Here is an 18,307-nt window from a genome sequence, read left to right as displayed (position 1 = left end):
GAGAGAGAGAGAGAGAGAGAGAGAGAGAGAAACAGGCCACAATGTATGTGTAGAGGTCAGAAGACAACTTGCAGGGGTCAGTTCTCTCCTTCTGCCACATGGATCCTTGGGATCAAACTCAGGTGTGTTCAAGCTTGGTGGCTTTACCTGCTGATGGATTCTTAAGAGAAAATGTTATGTAGCGACAAAGATAAAAATCAACCCTCAGTTGTGAACAGAACACGGATGAAGCCCAGATACATCATGTTGAGCTAGAGAAGCCAGACAGGAAGGATCATGCATCCATTTGACGTCTGTGAAGCTGAACTTAAAGACTATGATATAGACAGAGGTAGTGGTCAGGAGAATTGGGTGTACGGGAAGCAAGAACAGTAGTCACTGGAAGGGGACCCCCAGGAGCTTCTGGTGTGCATGTCTAGGTGGCAGATAAATGGGGTGCAATAATTCGCTGAACTGGTCATTTCAGTGACTTTTTAAGGTTAATAGTGACTGGGGAGATGGCTCGGTCAGGTGCTGAAACTGGATGAGGTTCAATTCCCAGAACCCGCAGGAAAAAAAGCCAGGCATGGTGGTGCATTCTTATAATCCCAGTGTTGGAGATGCAGAGACAGGAGGATACCTGGGGTTTGCTGGCTAGTCAGCCTGGCCTACTTGGGGAGTGCCAGGTGAGGGAGAAAACTTGGCTCAGAAAAACATGGTGGACGGTGCCTGAGAAAGGGCACCTGAGGCTGACTTCTGGCTTCCACACCCACATACGCACCTGCATACACACAAACATGCACACAATACATACACCAAAAAGTAATAATAATAATAAAGAGCTCGGTGTGACTCAATGGCAGAGCACATGTTTAGCACACGTGAGGCTCCAGCTTCGATCACAGGTGCCACACACGAAAAAAAGATGAACAATGATGCTTCAGTAAAAAAGGAAGTTGCAAAGAATCTTCTAGGGGCCAGGCACACACCCCAATGCCGGGCTCCACCATGAGCATGTTCTGAGTCTTGCCTTTTCTCGAATCATCCCTTCACCACCCATTCTTTGATTATCACTATCGATGATGGTTTTCACGTGCACGCCACAAAACTGAAGAGTCTCCCACAGCTCAGCCTGTTCCCCTCCCCAGGCACTTTGCTAAGGCAAGGTGAGACACACTTGACTCTCCACCACCTCCTGTCTGGATCCCCCTTCCCCGGCATACTCTGAGCAGGTGAGCGATAAGCAGGGGGTGCTCTGATGTTCTGTTGTACACAGGGCCAGGCAAACACATTCCTCTTCAGGTTCAGACCTGCCTGGGCTGCACGTGCTGTCTGAGCTACTTTAGCGCCTCACCGCTTCCCCAGGGAAGCCAGGCCCCAACCACAGGGCTCACGCCCTGCTTGCTCACCAATGGGAGTTCCAACAGGCTTCCGACATGCCCAGAGCCATCCCAGGATCCAGAGAAGATGTCCACTGATTAGGAAGAGGACTAGGGAGAGGGACTAGGGCTGCTGTAGACGAAGGCCTCTTGGCCTCAGCATAGCTGCCTACACACAGCCATCACCAACCTATCCCTGGGCCAGCTAAGTCTACACCCTGCTCCTCCAAGGGGGCCCACAGAGACAAGATGGACTTTCTAAGCATTTGTATGTCTTGTGGACTTTAGCAGCTGGGTAAGAATCTTTTCTTAGAGCAAGCTTTTTTGTGAGGGGGAGCAGGACAAACAGGGTCTCATATACCCCAGGCTGTCTGCAACTCCCTGATCCTCCTGCTTGCCCCTCCCAGGTCCCGGAATTACAGCATTTACCTCCACACTCCTGGCTAGAATGATGTGTAAAATCCATTTGAAGTAAATTGCACAGAAAGTGGATCATGTAGAAATATAGCTATCAGAATTTATCTTAAAATCTGTGATAGAGTACCAGCTGTTCTTTTATTAACCCCCCCATGTGACAAGATCCAGCCATGGGTCTGAGGACTGTACGACTCCAAAGCAGTAGGGGACATGATGGCATTCCCAGCTCTCCATGACATCAGCTGCATACAAAAACACCTGTGACTTCCACAGGTGACCGGGTCAGGGTCACCGGAGCTGCCGACTCTATTTAGGAAATGTTAATGTCAGCTATAGGTTACAGAGAGGTCTCCTATTCACGGAACGCTCACGGACCACCTGAATTCCACATAAGATCCCAAGACTGCAAATCCCCAAATTCAGTTTTCTTTCCACTGCCCTTGTTTTATTCTTGATAACAAAATATTCCTTACACCCAGGAAGGTAACCACACTGAAAACAGGAAGCCCTATGAGCATTGTTCTAAGAGCCAGAGGGTGGGAGCCAGGGGGTGGCTAACAGCCAGAGGGTGGGAGATGGACAGGCACACTCACTGACATACATACTTGTGTGTGCACATGCACACAATGGAGTATTACTCAGCCTTAAAAAGGAAGGAAACTGGAGTCAGGCAGAGTGTTACTTGACAGGATGAAGCAGGAGGATCCAGACTTGAAGGCCAGACTGGGCTACATAGCGAAGCCCCATTTCCAAACTCTGGGGATGGATGTAGAAGAGGTGCTGCAATGAGGACGTACCTAAGGACTGAGCACTCTCACCATGGCTAACAGCTGGCTCTGTGCTGTTCGTATCTGACCACAGTAAGATCTTTTAAATAAGAGTTCCCTGAGGAACTGTGGGCCAGGCGGGACCACTAAGGGGTGGAGTACAGCCTGTGCCCCAGACACGTGGGCTCCTCAGAGCTGTGGCACCACTTCCGGGCTGGGCCGCCTTGGGCAAGTCACATCACCTCTCTGACCTCGATTTCTACATCTTTGAATTGAGGGCAGCGGTCACAGCTGCGGCTGTCATGCCTACATCAGCAAAGTCAGGGTGAACATATGCAGATCCAAGAGTTCCCTAGCCACCCCAGAAGGGATGGGACAGCAGCTTGAGTTACAAAAAATGTGACTCAGAGTTAACTTACCCAAGGTCACTGGCTGGGGTCAGGCACTGGCCAAGGAACCCAGACTCAAAATTTTCTCTGTGCCTGTCTGTTCCTCGGAGCTACAAGTGGTACCTGAGTTTCCAGTGTCATGTCTCCCCCAGAGCCCACCTCTAAGCAGGAACTCAAAATATACTTGCTGGTGAGTGACTAAAGTGTACAGGGCTGACACTTGCTTCCAGGTAGGCTAGAGGTGTTACAACTTCTAGTGGGGGAGGGGGAGGAGTTGAGGGGGCTGTTACCGTGGGGGTGAATGAGGACCAAGACACAGCCTACCTAAGGAACTGTACACACATGTGTGTCCCCTGACAGCCGTGGGGACAGAGGCAGCCACAGTTAAAGAGGCAGAGTCAAATTCCCCAGAGTGTCGGTGTACAATGCCCACCCACCTGATGATGCATCTGGGACTCAGGACAGCACGTGATCAGTTTGCCAGAGAGCAGAAGGAAGCTCACTGTGGCCAAAGACAAAAGGGGGAGGTGAAAGCCAGGGTCCCATCCACACTCGCCAGTGCAAGTGGCCGTGTGTGGGCCAGGTTCAATGTCACATGTGGTGGCTCACAGGGGGGGCTTGGAGCACCCAGCCCCCACCCTCATGCTCTTCCCAGGAGCAGAGAGTCAGCAGCCAGGACAACAGGCTCAGCAGTCCCCATACCAGAAACAGGCACTCATAGTTCTTGTCCAGACAGACTGCCCTGGAGGCCACCTTGCCCTCTGGGGGAAGGGCCTGGCAGTGGCTTCCATGAGGTAAACACGGAGTTGGTAGCTGTAGAACTTAGATTGGTCAGGCTGGCTAAGTCAGCTGTCTGGTGGAACCCAGGGAAGCTAAAGCTAATGTAGGGGCTGAAGAGATGGCCCAGGGTTAAGAGCACTGGCTGCTCTTGCAGAGGATCCAAGTTTGAATCCCAGCACCCACACAGCAGCTAACAACTGTCTGAAACTCCAGTTCCAGAGGATCTGATGCCCTCTTTTGACCTCCTTGGACATTACATACCTGCAGGTAATAAAATAAAAATGAAGAAAAAAAATTTTTTTTGGTCTTTTTGAGACAGGGTCTCCTTGCAGCCCCAACTGGCCTAGAACTCACTATGTAGATCAGGCTGGCCTTCTCGCTCACAGAGAACTGCCTGCCTTTGCCTCCCTTTGCCTCCCGGGTGCTGGGCAAAGTAATTTTTTTAAAGGAACTAGTGTCTGTGAGAAAAGCTCTATGGTAGAGCACTTACCTAGCATGCATGAGGCCCTGGGTTCAAACCCCAGAAAAGGGAGCTGGGTCCCTAGGAGCCGACATTCTGAGACGTACGCACAAAGGCAGCTGGAAGGGCCCCTCAAGAACAGTATTGCCCACACTCAGGAGGATTGAAGTTCCGGCCTAACCTGGTCTACATAGTGAACTCAAGGCCAGTCTGGGTTACTATGAGCCTGGCCCAAAACAATAATAATAATAAATAGAAATGCAAAGCAATGTTCTATGTGCTTATGACTGAGTGTACACGTGTATAAACGTGCCAAGAAATGTAAAGATCCAAGTCATTTTCAAGGGACCCTAGTGGGGCAGTTCACTAGGGGTAGGCCAGGTCTAGAGGTGGAAATGGCTCTTTAGCTAACCCAGAAACACCTCAAATGTCATCCCGTAGCCCACAGATCAGGTGTCTTAAACCATCTGTGTTTATAATTTTCAAAATTCACAAAGGCGATGAAATCTAGGCTGGTCCTCAGTTCTAGGATCCAGCTGCTGCATCTTTGTGCTGAGAACTGAGGAGCACCAGCCAGGTTTGAACATACTCCCCAGCCTCTGGCCACTTCCCCTGGGCCAAGGAGAATCCTTGCCAGGCCAGGCTACAGCAGATTCCACGGACCCAGCCCAGGTCTGCCTTCCCCATGATAGACACCTGCAATCCAGGTTCCTTCAGCAGACGGTCCAGCATCCGGCACCCAGCATCCAGCAGACTCTCCATCCCTCCAGATTCAACCTGGCTGAGACTCTGAGGGTCCAACCCACCAACCACACTCCAGAAGCCCAGTGATGTCATTGATCACCAATCAGAGCTGCTGATCTGTGTCAAAGTGATGCTGCCAAGAAGGACAGATGAGATTCAAGCTGGAGGCTGAGACTCAGGAACCCCTCCTCTTGGACAGTTCCATCCAACACAGAGGCACACGCAGCCAGCCAGCAGCCCTGTATCCACCACCCTCCACTTTCTGCTTTAGGTTAACCCGAAACTAAAGACAGAATCTGGTGGATACTGCATGCCCTGTCACCTTTTCCCACCTATACAGCAGTCCTTCACTCAGACACCTATCTGTAGACTGATGAGGCCAGCGAGGAAAAGGGAGTATTCACTACGCTCTGTCGCTAACCCTGATTCTCAGCAAACTCCCCACGAGGAAAAAGATTCTGGGAAAACCCACCAGCCCCCCCTCCCCCAAAGGAGGCCATTTTGAAATCTGGATTCATGATGGGGCTTAGAAGTCATTTATTTTCTGTTAATTCATCACCTCACATCTGCTTACAAGTAAATAATATGTGGGTGTGAAAAGCCTTTCATCCAGGGAGGGGCTTTCTGGGGAAGCCCTCCCCATGTGCAGACTGCTAGGTTCAAACTGAAGCCACCTACTCCCACCTCGGCTGAACTGTTCCTGTAGACAACCCTCCCCTCCCTCTCCCCTCTCCCTCCCTCCCCCCTTTCTGGAAGCAGAAATTGTCCTGTGCAGCTTGTCCTTCCAAGAATCAGCAGTGACATTTGAGGGAAGTGGCTGGCCTTGGTGGTCACCCCTGTTCAGAGCACAGCAACAGAGGGACACCTCCGGTTTGCTACTGGGAGGTGGGGGGGTGGGATACAAAGCTACCAGATAACTGAAACCTCAGCTGTCTTCCTGCCACTGCGGACCATCACCATAGGAACCACATCCTGCTGGTACCATAGCAACTCTGCAGTACCAGCCTCTCTGCAAGCGATGATGCAGAGGCCACTCAGGAAGGTCTGCTGCAAGGCCTTAGGGCTGAGCAGCCTGTGGTCCCCAGTCACAGGGCCAGGAAGTGATGGAGAAGAAAGAACCTTCCAAGTGATACAGTCTAGAACTTACCCCCCAAGTTCAATTCTTTCTAAAGAACATTCTAGTTCCTGGGTGAAAGCACCAGTTAGGAGCCCAGAGAATGGGGCAGAACACTGGGCTTCTAATAATCATGGTTGTGGCTCAATTAAAGAGGATGGGACGGGGGTGGGGGCTCCCCTCAATAGAGCCACATGCACACTTTAGCCACCCTGCAGAACCAGACACTGAGGTTAGACCCTTCCAGAAGCAATACCTGACTTCATCCTCTCAGCCAGCTCATGAATCTCATTCCTACTTCCTACCCACATTTCAAAGGAAAATAGAGCTCCGAGAGACTAAGTGACTCGCAGAGCACAAACGGCGGGGTTGTCCTTCTTTCTCTCCAACTAGCAGGTGCCAAAAAATTCTGGCCAGCTTAGTCACGCCCAGAGCAAAGTCTACAATGGAACCCTGCTTATTTAAAACAGCCAGTGCTGACTTCTTAATGAGCGCTATTTGCATTAAGCATGTGCGGCTGCTCCACCCAGATGACTGTGTGTCAGGCGTGTGGGTTTCTCCCACAGTGGAAACCACCCCAGAAGACAGAGGTGCAGAGACGGGCACACGGCAGACACTCGGCAGGTAGGACTCCAGCCACTCCAAGAAGCCACTGGCCATGAAATACTTAACATTCCTATGAATTTGGCAGCTGAAACACAAGTACTGGAATGTATGCACATGTACACACATGCGCACACACGCACATACCCATCACACATATGCACGCACACACAGGCAAACCTATCATACACATGCATCATAAGCGTACACACGCACTCGCACATACCATCTCGCATATGCACACATGCACACAGACATGCACACCCATCACAAACACGTGTGCACACCCATTGCACATATGCACACACACATAGAGGCAAATCTATCATATACATGCATTGCACATGCACGCACGCGCACACACACACACACACACACACACACACACACACACACACACCCTCTGCACCTGAGCACAGTACCCCAGGCCTCTCCTCTCTGGCTGTTCCTATCACTCCATTACTGCAGTCCCAGCCACAAGGCCAGCTCAGTGCCCACCTCCATCATGCTGGCTCTAGTCATGGCCCCTTCATACACATGGCCCTTTCTGCTCCCACCTCATCCTGGAGGGCTTAAGGGGAGGACATGAATATCTCTGACAGCCCCTTCAGCACCTCATGAAGTCTTGTCCATGGCGTGTGTTTGGCTAAGCCATGTAAACTTGTTCTGTTTTACATTATTTAGTGTGTGCACAAATGGCATACTCAACCATGGCACGAATGTGGAGGTCAGAGGAGAACTTTCGGGAGGTGGCTTTCTCCTTCTGCAAATGTGGGTCTCAGGGATTGAACTCAGGTCATCAGGCTTTGCAACAGGCACTCTACCCACTGAACCATCTCACCGGCCCCATGAGGTGAGATGGTTTTTTTGTAGGTAAGATGTTGAGTCCTGGGGCTGGAGTGATAGCTCAGTGGTTAAGAACATTGACTGCTCTTGCAGAAGACCCGGGTTCGAATCCCAGCACCCACATGGCCACTAACAACAGTCCGTAAACCCAGTTCCAGGGGATCCCACAGTCTCTTCTGTCCTCTGCAGGCACTGCATGATACAGGTACACTTACCTACATGCGGGCAATACATACCCATACACATAAAAGTAATAAAATAGTTTTTTAAGAAAGATGTTTAGTCCGATGCTAGTAATTTCTGGTTTATTCAAATGTCTTATCTTCCTAACAACCCCCACTTTACAGATAAGAAACAGGCTCAGGGAAGCTCAGTTCTGCCCAAGATGAGAGACAGAAATAGGAGACTAAGATGTAAACATGTGTGTGCTTGTCCAAGGCCAAAGTCCCTGCCCTCCCCTCCCCTCCCCTCCCCTCCCCTCCTCATATGGATTCCCACCTCCACTGGGCACTGCAGGCCACAGCTGGTGAAACAGAATGGGGATGAGCCCTGACAGCCTAACTGGACCTGAGTAAGGGGTCAGGGCTAGAGTTTGGGATGCACACAGGTTTCGCTCTAAATTGAAGGTTGGTGAGAGGGTGCTCACAGAGATTTTATATTTTTCTATCAATACCAACAGATGTGGCACACAATCGGTAAGCATACCATCATCTAACCAGCCTGAGCCCCGTTGGTTGCTCTCAAGGGGTCGGTGTGGGATGCTCAAGCTATGCAGGTGGGGTTAAAAGCACAGCAATGTGAGTCAAGCACCCAGTGACCTAGGCGCCCCTTGGCACCCATTCTTTCCCATGCCTGCACTAGGCTTCAATTCTCTGGCAAAGCTGCAGCCTGGGCCCCACAGGGACTGTGAAAGCCAGCCCCTCCCAGACCTATGGTTTGTTCCCAAGCAGATGAAGGAGTGAGTCAGGACATCAAACGATTCTACCCCCCAGGGAAAGGCGGTGGTCAACACTCACCAACTTGACACCCTCCCGTCCCCAACTCTGTGCATCAGCAAATCTCTTGGGACAGGTAAGCTGACCCTTTTGGCAGATGGCAGGCCATGCTTTGAGAATGATGACAGATTTGCTGTGAGAGAACCAGAGAGGAAACACAGGAATGAGGTCATCTGCAGGCCTTTGCCCAAGACAGTTCAAAGCTGACTGCGGATGTAGCACCCTACTGATTCCAGCCTTCCAAAGAGTGGGGAGTCTTCCAACAGCCGCATGACCTGCTCCCGTGACTCCAACATGAGAGCGCGTGCACGCACACACACACACACACACACACACACACACACACACACACACACAAGTCAGCGACGGCGGCACAAAGGAACCCCTGGCATTTACTTTGCTACAAAGAAATTCCACACTTCCACAGACACTCATTTTCCTAGAAAACCCTTCAATGATAAAGGGTTCCATGGCCAGGGCAGGAGGTCAGCACTGAAATAGATGTCTCATGACGCTGCCAACTTGATGCCACCACTACATCTTCCTTCCAAGCCTCTGGAGAGAATCAAGCTCCAAAAACAGCATTCCCAAAGGATGGGATCGTTTCCGATCAGTGCCCCAGAGAGTGGTCACTGCCCCAGAGTTCCGCGGGGTTGTTCTCTGCCTCCCTGGGGTAGCGAGGGATTTTTGCTTCCTCAGACAACTTGGAATCTATTTGACAATTACGCAGGTAACACTTGAATACAGTGCTCTCCTTAAAATTTAAGCAATATGGAAACAGGAAGGAGTAGAAAACACCAAAGTCCCCTTCCCTTGGCTCAAACCCAACACTACTCTCTTCCCCAAAGATCATCCTTTGAACCATTTTTCTGCACATTTACAGAGCTGTCAGATACCTTTGTTTGAAGCTTTCTTTGAATAACCAGTCTTGAAGAATGGGGAGTCTTGGGGACCCATCCCCAGCCAGGCGTGTCTACCGTGCTTCACCATTTGTCAGTGGACACACCACATCCAATTCCACTGGCTTTGCTCACTGTGATGTGCGGACCTGTGCTTTCATTAGTGAACTTGACTGCTGTTTTCTTTCTCACTGTGCTTAAACATCCTCAGGCATGTCTTTCTGGCCACACAGGAGAATTCTTCTAAGACGCTCAGAAGATTTAATACCTAATGCCAGGTACCCAGACACAGCTATGACAGCAGTGAACAAGCCAGCCATGTCAGATATCCAAGAGGAGGCAGCAAAGAATGAGAGGGGCTGGTCATAAGGAGAGCACAGAGTGTTGGAGCATTGGGAAGGGTAGCTAGGGGAGGGACTCCAGGTCCAAGACAAAGCACATCCTGCAGAGAACACTAGGAGAAGAGAATGCTCATCGGGAAACAGAAGGTCCAACATACCAGAGATGCCCCTGGGAGGATGCTGCGGAGTCAGTGGAAAAGGTGAGGAGATGCAGACTCCATTTGTGTCTCACTCAGAGTGAGTTCAAGGGAGCCAAGAACGAGCCAACCAGCTGAGATGCAAGTCCAGGCAGAGAGGCTTCGAGAAAAGGCTACATCAGCAGGACAGAGGGGAGGGTGGCAAGAATTTTTCAGGAGTCTCCGTGCGTGGCAAACAGCAAAGGTTAAAAGAACGGATGGTCTGGCTGGAGTCAGGCGACAATCAACCATGCAAAAGCCGTGCTATCTTTACTGGCTGGGTCGGCCAGGGTCTAAGCAGTGACTTGGGCATCTGAACTGTCAGACTTTAACTCCAGGAAATGGTTACATGGGGATAGAAGACTCTAGAAGCAGGGACAGTAAGCAACCCAGAGATCAGGGGCTGCAGAAGGCTGTCAATAGTCCTATACCAGAGGGACAGAGGGAGGACGTGGTACTGGGACTAGGGGCTGGGAAGCCAGCAAAAGACAGGCCTCAGAGCAGGAGCCCAGGGGAGACCCAGTTGCTGCCAAGATGCACAGAGACTGGCTACTCCCTCCTCCTTTGCCTTTGCACCTTCCTATAGGTTCAGGTTGAGCACAGCTGTCCAGAGACCTGGACCCAGGTTGCATTGGCCAGCCTGGACCACAGGCAGCAACCAGAGCAAGGACAAAAAGCAGGCTGAAAGGCAGCTGTCCACTGCAGGGCCTATGACAGGGCCTAGCAGAGCACCCATGTGCTAGAGAACTGAACAGCACAGTGGGCTTCCCTTGGAGGCCCCATCCACTCCCCAGCCCTATTACCTCCTGAGGCTGACTGCCCAATACGCTTGCGTTTCAGATAAAACGCACCTCAGCTCACACCCACACATACCTGACTCGGCCCCAAACTCCCAGTATGCAAAAGCAAGCCCATAGATGATCTCAGGGAAACAGCCAGTCACTGAAGTCAACTCATGCTGTGAGCTGCCAGAAGACAGGGCCTCATGATGAACCCCAAATGTTCAAGAGTAAGAACATTTGTCAGGGTGTTCCTCTGGACTATGAGTCCCTGAGACCTCCTGGTTCAGGAGAATTCAGGCTCCTCTACCCTGCCCAGCCCCAGCCCTAGCCCTCACGCAACCCCTGGCTGGGTTCAAAGAGTACCTAGTAAGTTGGTTCCAGTAAGTTTGTTCTGTTTCCTGTTTCACTGGCAGGAGGCCACCTGGCTCAAAGAAAAAGATTGAGCATCTAGAGAGTTCAAGGATCTGCCAAGAAATCAGCCAGGTGACCCTGGGACACTCCATGACCACAGGGCCCAGCTGGAGAATGGGAGGTTGCGATCTGCCCCAGGGTACACAACAGGTCCTCAGACAAAGGCATCCTGGAGCACTGACCACAGCAGCTTGCCTCTGGAGCAAAGGGCCTGTGGTCCCTAATTTGAGAGATATCAGCCTTAGTAATAGTGGGTCTAGTAGTGGCCATTGTTAAGTCACTCAATCTCCATTAACAGCCCTCAGAAGCAGAAAGGTTCTGTGTGGTGGCCCTGCAGGCCATTGCTGGGAGCTCCCACCATGGAGTCTGCACAGCTGACTACCACACTGAAACCACCTCTCATGGTGTGCCTGTCGTGTACAAAGCCATGCCAGGGTTCCACAGGAGACACCCTAGTGCATCCTCACAACAGCCCCACTTTGTGGTTAAAGAAATGGACGTTCATCAAGTCCAAGTCATCTAAGTTCACCACCAATGAGGATCCAATTGCTATGACCTCTTTCCAGAACTCAAACGCCCAAGCCCTTCCCCAGGTCAGTCTTGCTGCTCAGCCTCAGCAGGCTGCCCTCTCCTCCCTCTGAGATGTTCTAGAACCCTACTGCACCCTGACCCTCTGGAGGTGGGCATACGCACCCTTCAGGAAATGTTTCCCTGGCCACATTCCTCCCTGCCCACCCCACCCCCAAGTGCACAGGGCAGAACACCTGCTCTCCTCATCAGAGAATCAAGTGCAAATCCATTCCTCAAATAGAGCGGAAGTGTCTCAGGATTCTAGCCTCGTCTCTAGTAAGTGCGTGAAGTCAGTCTCCATAAACACACGTTATTTTGGAGATGAAGATCCTGGGAACACAGACCAGGCAGGCTGCAGGGGGGTTGGTGTTTGTTTGTTGCTGTTTCTAAATGAGTAGCCACAACAGAAATGCACTGGTCTGTTTTAGGACCAGAAGAAAAGAACCTTCCTCTAATCCCCTGATAGCACTGCTCAGTGAGGACAAGAACAGCCAGCTGGGGCTAAGGGTTGCAAAGATGACAGCATGAAGGGCTTCAGGTCCAGAGAGTGCAAGCAAACCCGGAGGTCCAGGGTGCTAGAATGGAAAAAATTCACACCACAAGAAGTCACAGTGGTTAGGAGGTGGCGTTAGCCAAGCCTGTGTCCCTTGCAAAACAGCTAGGCCTGGAAACAGGAGCAACTTCTCTGGGGAATGGCCAGCCCAACCCCTCATTCCACTACCCATAGGTCTGCAGAACCAGGTGGGAAAGGTCAACCCAACACAGCTCCCAAATCAGTGTGTGACCCCAGCCCGAGGTGTCCCCTGGCTGCAGTAAGAGGATCAAAGGGCAGCTTGATGTGGAGCTGGCCTCCCTGGAGAACCCCAGGGTGGAAAGGCGTCCAATCCAGCCAGGTGGTAGAACAGATCGTGTTTCAGTCCCTTCATTCACTCGACAGCTGTTTCCGGAACACCTACTAGGCATGGGGCTGAGCCAGAGCTAGCAGAGCTTGACCTGCCTCCTCCACTGAGGCCTTTAGCTGGGAACTCTAGGCAGGAGGGGAAGGAGGCGCCTGCAAATATCCTGCTAGAGGGAAGACCCCACACCCCGGGTTCTACAACTGTAGTGAAAGCCGACAGTCCCCCTCTACCCACAGGGAATGTGCTCACCCCAACAAAACTACAAATAAATGGTCAAGGGGCTAGATATGCCATCTACCCTGGTGTGAACATCGCATGTGTATATGCACCAGTGCCTCAAGAGCTGCTTGATAGACATACACAGTTACTATGAGCCAATGGAAAATAAAGCAAAAAACTCCATCCAGAGAGGGGAATTCCAACTGATTAGCAGGCAGAGCCCAGTACATACATACAAGGGCAAGAAAGCAGAATGGAAGTCTAAGGCTCCACTGGCCAAAACAACTAGAGGGCCCAAAAGCAGTGCGCACATAACAGACCGGAACTCACGGAACACAGATCCCGAGTTCGCTTGGACAGCAGAAACATAAAAACACAAACAGACCTTCGGAAGAGCACTGACTCTAAAACTCAACATACAGGGTTAGAACAAGGCATCGTTGACACCTTTCCTGCCCATGCATGCAACCACCAAGTAGTCAGCCATGTGAAGCCCATGTTAGGATACCTCCACCATCGAAGACAACCTGGAACGGCGGCCTTACGGTATCTGCTGTGCTCTGTAATTGCTCAAGACAGTAAGGTCCGCGCAGTGGTATGATTACGACTGCTAAAACACGAGTAGAAGACTGGCGTAGGGAATGTTTGAACAGATGGTGACATCAGACTACTGGCACCGGAACCAGCTCACCAATCACACCCACAGGGCCACCACACACAAGGGACCCTGGATTAGGCAACAGGAAGTGAACCATGACTCCTACAAAAGTTCAAGCCGGACATTTTAACGAAAGTTAAAAGATGACCTAGACGAGTGATCGCCAATGGAAATGCAATGTGAGTCATAAGTAGATACATTCTTTGGCATGTGTGCATACATGTGTATGTTTGTGTATAAGCACATGTGTACACACGTGTAGAGGCCAGAAGTTAGTATCAGTTGTCTTCTTCTGTCACTCTTTTTGAGACAGTCTCTCATTGAACCAAGAGCTCATCCATTTGGCAAGACCGAATGGCCAGTGAGTTCCAAGGGTTCCCATCTCCATCTCCCCACTGGAGACACAAACTCAGTTCCTCATTTCTACTTGGTAAGCATTTTCCTGACTTAGTTGTCTCTCCAGTCCCTGGTAGTCACATTTTTAATAACAAGGGGAAACCAATCATTAATTATATATTTATTTATGCTGATATAGCCAACATGTTATCTCAATATGGAATCAATATAAAAAATTATCAGCAAGATATCTTATATTCCTTTTCCTATACCCAGTCTCTAAAATCTGATATCTATTTGACACATAGGCATCTCCATTTGGATCACCCATATTTCTACAGGGCATTGGCCACATGTGGCTGGCAGGGTCTGTGGGGCTGCACAGCACAGATCGAGAACTAACCAGAAATTCACAGGAAATACAACGTTCAAAGGAACTCCTTAATGGCACCACGAGGAAGGTTCAGTAAGACTCCAGAAATGGAAGAAGCTCTGCAGGATGAACGTCCCTATTTGAAGAGATTTAAAAACCCTCTAGAGACGTACGAGGCAGACACGATGTGTCGACCATGTCTGGATTCTTATCTGCACAAATCCACAGGGAAAATTATTTATGAGACAATTAGAGGAATGTGAATATTGCCTGGATTTTTGATGTCAGGAAATGACTGTTCATTTCTTAGGCAAGAGATTGGCTATAGTACATTTATGGTTATTCTTTAAAAAGAAGAAGGGGCTGGAGAGATGGCTCAGCGGTTAAGAACACTGGTTGTTCTTGCAAAAGACCCAGGTTTGAATCCCAGCACCCACATGGCAGCTAAACTGTCCGTATAACTCTAGCTCCAGGGGCTCCAACAGCCGCTTCTGTCCTCTGCAGGCATTGCATTACACAGGTGCACTTACCTACATGTAGGCAATACACACGTACACATAAAATAAAAATGATAAAATAAAAAAAAAATATCGAGGTGCATTGGGGCTGGAGAGATGGGCCAGCCACTAAGAGCACTGGCTGCTCTTGCAGAAGACCTAGGTTTGACTTCCAGCACCCACACAGAGGCTAACAACCATCTATAAGTTTGCAAAAGACCCAGGTTTGAATCCCAGCACCCACATGGCAGCTAACAACTGTCCGTAACTCCAGTCCCAGGGGATCCAACAGCCTCTTCTGACCTCCGTGGGCATTGCACGACACGGGTGCACCTACCTTCATGCAGGCAATACATGCATACACATAAAATAAAAAAATAAAAAGAAGAAGAACCTGGGGCGGTGGGGGAGATGGCTCAGTTGGGAAAGTGCTTGCCACACAGGCATGACAATCTGAGTTCAGAGCCCTAGCACTCACAAAAATAGCCAGGTGTGGCAATGTGTGCCTACCATCTCCAGCACCGGAAAGGTGGAGACAGGGAGACAGGAGGCTCCTTGGGGCTTGCTGGCCAGCCAATCTAGCCAGTTCTGTGAGCTACAAGTTCAGTGAGAGACCCTTTCTCAAAATTTAAAGTGGAGGGGACTGGTGAGATGGTTCAGCAAGTAAAGAGCACTTGCTACCAAGTCTAATGATCTGAATTCAAACTCCAGAACCCACTTGGTTAAAAAAAGAGAACTGCCAGGCTTGGCAGGACACGCCTTTAATCCCAGCACTTGGGAGGCGGAGGCAGGCGGATCTTTGTGAGTTCAAGGCCAGCCTGGTCTATATAGCGAGTTCCAGGACAGCTGGGGCTACAAGGAGACCCTGTCTCAAAAAAGACAAGAGAGAGAGAGAGAGAGAGAGAGAGAGAGAGATCCGCACCCCTCAAGTTGCCCTCTGATCTCTACATGCATGTGCCCACATGTACACACAAACAAATAAATAGAAGATAGATAGATGATAGATAGATAGATAGACAGATAGATAGATAGATAGATAATTGGATGATAGATAGATAGATAGATAGATAGATGATGGAAGATAGACAGATAGATAGATAGATAGATAGATAGATAGATAGATAGATGATAGATGGAAGATAGACAGATAGATAGATAGATAGATAGATAGATAGATAGATAGATAGATAGAGAGGTTTGTGTGTGTGTGTCTGTGTACAGAGATTGAGGAAGACACCCACATCATCCTCTGGCTTCCACATACGCATGCCCACCTGTACAAACACATGAACACACATACACAGACACATACAAAAAGAACTACATTTTTTTATAGATTACCATTTAAATAATTTTTTTATTTTCAAAATATTTTATTTATTATTTTTATTTTATGTGTCTGAGTGTATTGGGTGTTGGAGCCCCTGGATCTGGAGTTATGGACAGTTGTTAGGTGCCATGTGGGTGCTGGGATTTGAACCCAGGTCTTCTGCAAGAACAACCAGTGTTCTTAACTGCTGAGCCATCTCTCCAGGCCCCATTTAAATAATTTATAAAAGAAATGATATGTTGGGGATTTTCATCAACATAATTCATGGCCTGAACACAGGGGTTTCCCTGCGTAGCTTTGCCATAGACAGGTCAGGAACAGGTTAACTGTGGGTGCTGGTGACGTGGGGGAGACGGGGCTGTTTTACTCTTCCAGGTCTCAGTGTATGTTTTCAGCTTTCCCAGAGTGAAGGGTTACGCTCTTCTTAATGAAGGAAAAGCATCCGTCTGAGGCTGCTCTGCAGAGCCCTTGGAAGAGGCAGAGCCGGAACTGCAATCACTCCTCTAGGGCTTCAACTCTGGATTCCTCGCTGACTTTCAGGATGTCCCTCTGGTTGCTAAGCCTCAATTTCCCATCTACTAAGTAGAAGTGGTGACAAAGGTCTCACGGGTTAAATAAACCCATCCACGCATACTGGCTCAAGCAGTCAGGTGACATCATCATCATTACACATGATTAGTGACACAGTCACGGACCTACCTGGGCAATTCCCCTGAAACCTGATGAGCTGTGGTTTCTCATCCCAGGACAGAAAAGTCCCTCCAAAGGTCCCTCTGTAGAGCCCTTGAGCAGCTATGAAGAACCCATATCAGGCATCACCATCAGACCTTGAGAACTGAAGTCACAGCTGGAAGGAGTGGTAGTATGCTGGTAGGCTGCTGACCACACTGGTCGATACCCCATTAGGGCACTTACAGCCTCAAGTCAAAGCCCAAGTCAGTAGGACCTTGGCCAAATGCTCCATCAGAGATCAAAGCCAGGCACCTTCATCTAAAACTAATGTCCATTGATCTGAAAATGAGCCTCAATTTGGCAAGCCAGAGAGATTCAAGTCAGGAGTCCCTGACCAGGGCCCTCTTGCACCCTCTGAGTCCTATGCGTCCTACCTGCCCCAGCCCTCTAGGACAGCCAATTGTCATCTCCAAACACTCGGGATACAGGGATAAGGCAGCAGAATGGCAGGACCAGCCCCAGGTACAAGCCAGCCCCAGAGACGTAAAGCTAGGGTAGAGGGGTTCCCAAGAGACCTGGGGTCAAGCCTTTGGGTGGCCTTGATGGGATTTCCGGACCTCCGTGAAGCAGGGTCTGAATCCTCACACCATCTCTAGAACACAGAGCTCTGCTTGCTGCCTTACTGGCCCAACTGCTCACAATGAATGGAAGGAAATAGAAGGGCAGGAGAGAGGGGCACCCCGAACACGGCTCCCCAAGTGCCTACCCACTGCCAGGTACTGTAATGAAGGTCGGTTTTTGTTGTTGTTGTTCAGTTGAAAAACTAACTTCAGAGAAGGGCAAAGGCAGAGGTGATGCTGACAGGAGAAAGCAGCCTCTAGCAGAGACCGAGTTGAGGCACCCTGCCTGGAGGGCACAAGGCAGCATCCTTCCTAGGGGCTCTGCAGTAGATGCAGCTATCCAGACTACCTCTCTCCACCCATCTGCCCAGTTGTGGGGTAGAGCTAGAGGGCCTTCCAGGGACTTGATATGGGTGTCATGGATATAAGCTCGTTAAGGGGACCTGCAGCACTCTCTCCCCAAAGAATAGACCTTCCATTGAAGAAAGGTTCACAAATGATCCTTTCCCGTCGTGAAAGTCACCGCTCCGAAGGTAGAGTAAACGGGAACCTATGTACTCAGGAACTAGTTGCTGGTGGCAGGGACTGGCACGCAGCAGAAGGGGCTTCTGAATTCTAGATATTCAAACAGCACATCATGCTCCGAAGGGGGCAATGCTGGTTCAGCACCTGCCCTCCTCAGCATTTCCCAGCCTTGGGCACATTCCAGAAAAGTCCCTGAGATGGGACAGCGATCCCCACCCTGGCACCTGCTCGGGTCCCTCTAACAAAATCTCATTGCTCTGTCTGCACCATTCCAAGAATGGGGTCAAAGCAGTGCCAAAGGTCATCAGGGCTCGGAAACACGTTGCTATTTCCAAAGGCACAGCACCTTTGACTGGGCTGTTGTACTTCTCGAAATTCAACCCAGAGACATCCATGCATCTGTCTCAAAGATGGATGGAGGACAGCCGCAGACCATCACCAGAGAATTGCCTGAAAGAGCCAGAGGCTGGAAACAGCCATCCGCAGGGTAATGTTTACATAAATCCTTATGGTGGAAGAGTCTGCA

At 50.1% G+C, this 18,307-nt stretch overlaps 1 protein-coding gene across 1 annotated transcript in view; it reads right to left on the bottom strand.

The window, feature by feature from the left end:
- Cmip (c-Maf inducing protein) overlaps positions 1 to 18,307 on the bottom strand; it is a 227,499-nt gene that overhangs the window by 158,030 nt on the left and 51,162 nt on the right. The window lies entirely within an intron of this gene.

The sequence above is a fragment of the Nannospalax galili genome, unplaced genomic scaffold (genome assembly GCF_000622305.1).
Source record: "Nannospalax galili isolate Female #2095 unplaced genomic scaffold, S.galili_v1.0 scaffold2675, whole genome shotgun sequence".
Taxonomy (NCBI): Eukaryota; Metazoa; Chordata; class Mammalia; order Rodentia; family Spalacidae; genus Nannospalax; species Nannospalax galili.
Note: the sequence above shows the minus strand (reverse complement) of the source record. Positions and strands in the feature narration are given on the sequence as shown.